The sequence below is a fragment of the Mandrillus leucophaeus genome, unplaced genomic scaffold (genome assembly GCF_000951045.1).
Source record: "Mandrillus leucophaeus isolate KB7577 unplaced genomic scaffold, Mleu.le_1.0 Scaffold376, whole genome shotgun sequence".
NCBI classification, from domain to species: domain Eukaryota; kingdom Metazoa; phylum Chordata; class Mammalia; order Primates; family Cercopithecidae; genus Mandrillus; species Mandrillus leucophaeus.
The window spans coordinates 1656585-1662332 of NW_012103987.1; the positions used below are offsets into that span (position 1 = coordinate 1656585).

The 5748-nt window shown below is 36.9% G+C and overlaps 1 protein-coding gene and 1 pseudogene across 1 annotated transcript in view; both read right to left on the minus strand.

The window, feature by feature from the left end:
- Positions 1 to 829, minus strand: part of LOC105546963 — a 9920-nt pseudogene extending 9091 nt beyond the window's left edge.
- The window catches only part of PRKG1 (protein kinase, cGMP-dependent, type I), a 1334865-nt gene that overhangs the window by 1076355 nt on the left and 252762 nt on the right, over positions 1 to 5748 (minus strand). The window lies entirely within an intron of this gene.

The following is a 5748-nucleotide window of genomic DNA, read 5'->3' on the forward strand; positions in this document are numbered from 1 at the left end:
AAAAAAGAAGATACCAGAAAGAAGGCCTACGTGACCCTTCCCCCAGGCCCTCCTTTCCATAGTATGTTTACTTTTCAGAAGAACCTCTGATGAAATCCAAGTGTTTTGCAACAGGCAGATGATCATCTTCTCCTTGTCTAATGACATGGAAATCAGAACAAGCCAACACAGATGGTGAAATAAAAAGATAAAGCAAATTTGGTTGGTTGAACTTACATTTTGCAATGCTACAAATTTATGAACACTTTTGGTCAAGCAGCCATTCATTGTGATTCATGGAGATCTAAGATACCGGCACTCAAATTTCAAACTTCTGTCTTTCCCAAAGTGGGCCAGTGAATACTTCTTCACCTGTTATACACAAATGTCAAGCAACTGCCAATGTTCTCCAGGGACAAGTTAGTTAGTAATATGAGACACTGAATGAAAGAAACAGTTACACTGAACTGTTCCATGTAGCTGAACACACCATCTAAGTGCTAACAGGCATGCTGAGGAAGTGACCTTATTCAGCAAATATTTTGTGAGAACTCATGACACTGAAGGATACAAAGATGGGTATGAGACAAATTCTGGTTTCCAGAAGCTTACAGTTGAGCACAGACAATCAAACTTGCACATAAATAATCACAAACCAAGGCAGTATGTAATAAACACCCTCAAGAGAGATACAAAATGGTTAAGAGCTAAAAAGAGGGAGAATCTTTTTATTGTTCAAGTATTTTAAGAAAGATTTCATGGAGGAGGTGCCTTTTGAACTTGACCCAGAGAAATGCTTACTGTGTGAAAAGTGCTGTACACACTCCTCATTCCCTTTTTCCGCACCCATAATGACCTTTTCTCAGATGCACACTCTGCTTCTTCTGGTCCGAGATCTGCACAGGCTGGAAACAGCCTTCTTGTCTCAACCTAACCTAACACCTATACCTCAGGGAAGCCATTTGTGACTCAAAAATGAAACCCGATCACCCTGCTAGCATAGCAGTTTGCACCTGTCTTTCCCAGCACCAGCCATAATGTGCAATTTTGCATTCATTTGGGTGACCTTTTAATATTAAGAACTGCCTACCCACCTAGACAGCAAGTTCCATAAGGAGGGCACCTTATCTCATTTGTTCAATGCTATATCCTTACAACTAGCCGCAAGCACCCATAGAAGGCACTCAGTAACATTGGCCATATGTTTAAGTGACTGACATGAGAAAAAAGTATATAGTTAAGAAACACTGAAGGCTAAACAGGAAATAGTTACATAGTAGCCAAAAAATAAAAATATAGGTATAGTGAAAAGTCAGCCAAGCATAAGAGGCCACACTATCGAATGTGAATTTTTACTTATCCTTCCACGAACTCTTCCTGAATCTCACCAGCCAGGACACATTCCTGCTTCTAAGTACTTTCTGCATTTTCTATGGAATGATTTCTGTTAACCTTGATCTTCATTAAACTGTGTGAGGACAGAAAAACTTCTTATTCATGTTTATACCCTCCATAGCCCAGAGCACAGTGTTCATAATAGGTTCTTTTTACAAGCATAATTTTGTTATATAGATATATCATGTAGTGGTGAAGTCTGGCCTTTTAGAGTATCCATCACCTGAATAATGTACATTATACCCATTAGGTCATTTCTCAACATCCATTCCACATTCTACTCCCTCACCTTTCAGTTTCCAATGCCTATCATTCTACACTCTATATCCATGTGTACACATTATTTATTTCTCACTAATAAGTGAGAACACACAGTACTTTTCTGTTTCTGAGTTGTTTCCCTTAAGACAATGACCTCCGGTTCCATTCATGTAGTAGAAAAAGACACGATTTCATTCTTTTCTATGGCTGAGTAGTACTCCACTGTACACATGTATAGCACATTTTCTTTATTCAATCATCTGTTGATGGACAGTTAGGTTGACTCCATATTTTTACTATTACAAATACTGTTGCAATAAACATACAAATGCAGGTATCTTCTTGATATAACAATCTTTTTTTTCTTTGGGTAGATACTCAGTAGTGGGATTGCTGGGTTGAATGGTAGTTCTATTTGTAGTTATTTGAGAAATCTCAATACTGTTTTCCAAAGAGGTTGTGCTAACTTATATTCTCACCAATTGTGTATGAGTGTTCCATTTTCTCTGCATCCTCATCAACATCCATTATTTTTTGTATTTTTAGTAATAGCTATCCTGACTGGTATAAGATGCTAACTCATTGTGGTTTTAATTTGCCCTTTTCTGATGATTAGTGATAAGCATTTTTCATATGCTTGCTGGCCATTTGTATATCTCCTTTTGAAAAATACATATTCATGTCCTTTGCCCACTTTTTAATGGGATTGTTTTTGTTGTTATTGCTGTCATTTGGTTGTAGGAGTTCCTTGTAAATTCCAGATATTAGTATTCTGTTGGATGAATAGTTTGCAAGTATTTTCTCCCATTCTGTAGGCTCTCTGTTCATTCTGTTGATTATGTAATCCAATAGGAGTTTATAAAAGACACTGGGATTTGAGAGATATTTGTGTTAGTTACTAAGATATTGCCTCTTAGCTCTAAACCCATCCTTCTGTTCTTTGTTTTCTGATGCAGACCCCATGGTTCAGCAAACTACATTTGCTGCACTTGAACAACTGGAAGACTGTTCACATCTGCCAGAAGAAACCCTGGGGAAGGCAAGAAAGCAAGAGGAGGGAGAAGGAACTTACCCCTTCCTGCTTGGCTGTCCTTTTTGATTACATTACCCCAGGATTAGAACTTCACCTGGGCAGCAGCAGTTGGTCCCACTTTCCAGCTTCCTGTACACTCCCAGAACCAGCCTCATCATACTCTCAGCACCAGCACCAGTTGATGGTGCCCCCTCCTCAAAGATCTCAGCTCCTTGCCAAAGTCTGATAAAACCACCTCCTCAGAAGACTGGGTTCCAGCTCAGTGAGATCTCGTCTGAGCTTGCAGGTCCTAAAACCCCACTTTTTCTCTTTAATTTACCCTAAATGTGCAATTGCTTCTTGCAGTTATTGACTCTGTGTTATTCTATTATTTTTCTAGCACCTCTCCTCAACCTGCTTGAACAATTTCTATATTAAATCACTTCTGATAAAATATCTCACATTATCTAGTTTCCTGGTCACATACCGACTACTGATTGTTAGGGACCAGTGAGAAGGCTAATGTAATAGCCTTGCTATTACCTTGCTCAGGAAAAAGACAATACGCCCCTGAAATCACAAGATGAGAATAAGAATGAAAAGATATTAACAATAACATCAGCTAATGTTTACTGAGCAATAGGCCCACATGGTTTGTATGAAACATGTAATTTAATCATTGCAAAATCCCTATGATGTAGTTAGTATCAATAGGCCTACTACCATACAAGGAAATTGAAATATGAAGAAGTTAAATGGCTTGTGCAGGATCACCAGAGCGTAAATAGTGAAATAGGCAGAGACCTGTTCCTATCTAAGCAAAAAGCCAACACTTTAAGCATCTCTGTACTTACCCAGTTTCCCTGACACCACAACTACTCACAGAAATTACAAGTAATCTATATAAAGTAACGTAACAAAGCAAAAATATAGTACAGGAGTACAAGGGAAAGGAATTCACTTTGACAAGTTCTGAGATGTAACAAAGCTCCATGGGATAAGTTAGCACATAAATATTTAATATACCTTAGGTACTTGAATTCCCAGTTGTTAATTGTTTCATTTTCTTATTTGGATTTCAAATTACTTTTCTTTGATTTAAGAGGCAAATAAACTAAAATGTGGAGCTCAGTAGACATAATCTACATTTGTGTTTACTGAATGTCTGAATTTTGACAACTAAAAACCTAGTGAAACCAAGTGAGATTAAATAGACTTTCTTTCTCAGGGAATCTCTTCTTTCCTTGGGGCTATATTAATCTGCTCTTAATACACAGAAAAAATTAAGTTCTTAAAATTATTTAGAGTACCTCAAAAGTATAGCATAAAACCTTATAAAAGATGGACAGATATAAATAATATAGAACCTATTTCAGTCTCTGGTGGTTTATGTTCATCAGAGCTATTCCAAAAATTAACTGTCATAAAGTACATAGAATGCCTATTGCCTCTACTCAGGACAGCCTCTACTGTACATATTTAAATAAAAGGTAAGTAAACATAGAGACCAGGAGTTCAAAAATAAACATGAACTTGAGGAAAATGCAAGATGCATGTGAAATATTGAAGCACCATTCTACTAGAAAAAAAGAACCCCACTTTTCACCACACTATCAGAAATAAGGAAAGGAGAGTCAATAAAATAGAGTGTTTAGTAGCAAATGCTCTCGAAAAGATCATCTTGGAGTCAAATCCTGGTGCCGCCACTGATTGCATTACCTTGGACAAGTTACTTAACCTCCACAGTCTTCTCAGCTTCTTTTTCTACAAAATTAAGATAATAATACTTTCCTATGTTAAAAAGCTAAGCGCAGTATCTGGAACATGCTAAGCACTCAATAAATGTTAACTCTCATTTTACCTGGGAAACATGGAGTATAAAGGGATTGTGTGTATGCATGTACATAAATACATTTGTGTAGTAGTTATGCATTATATTAATATGATATATAAATATATTAACACTGTATACATTATCCATTGATAATCCATTGATAATACATCCAATGATAATGTATTATTGGTATAATACATTATCATTAAGTATCAAATTCTTACACAAATTGCAAGTTTGTTGATATTTCTCTAACTCAGGAAGGGAGCAACTGATACTCAGAATCCAGGAGAAACAGTCTGCTCCCCATTTTCACACTTCTGAAATGTGTAAGGCACAGGTGGAAGATGGTACTGCAGATAAAAGAATCCTTGAGTGGGAGCCAGGAGACTCCATGACTTCAAACAAATCCCTTTGACCTTTCTAAGTTGAAGTTTCTTCATTGGATAAATGGAGATATTCTCAACTTCCTTAGAGGAGTTTTGAGGGATTTAGTAAAATCACATAACTTTTGGCAATGTAAGTAAATGAACTTTGCAAAATACTCTGTAAGCTCCTTTCATAACTTCTGCTAATATTGTCTTCAGTGGGATCAGTTGGTCATGGATCCTGCCTCCTCAGAGAAGAACGATGAGACTAAGTCTTCTTTACTGGATATTATGTATGGAGAGCAAAGTACAAATTCTTTCCTGGATGGCTGAATTAATCCAAACATTGAAAACACATACTCCAGAGTGAGAGAAAGCTGATTAGCATCTCTCACAGGAAAAGGCATTCAGAATGGACATGTTTATTTTCTCTGCCTCCCCTTCAACATACACATATCAATTATGGAAACTCCCAGAACTACACAGGGGTACAACCAAGGCCATATTGGGTAAAAGCCTGGCTTTATATGGAAATTTGAAGAGGGAAATATGCATATCAATTTCAAATAGGTGATTTTCAAGCCCAAATCCCACTCTTGAATTCTGATATGCAACTTGCCATTCTCTCCTATGAAACTAAAATTTCAAAAAGAAGCTCGAAATGTAAGTCAACTATGAAATTTGGGTACAAATGCCATATTCTCTCTGCAATATACTCTCTAAGCCTATCCAGTGTAATGGAATGAAAAGAAAGTAGACTTTGACTCAGACCAAACTTAATTTCAATCCAGGTTCTGTTACTGTGAGGCCCTAAATAAGTCACGAAGTCATCCTTGCTGTAGCATTGTCTTCAGTAAAATAATGATCATATAATATCTACTTTCCAGAGCTATTCCAAG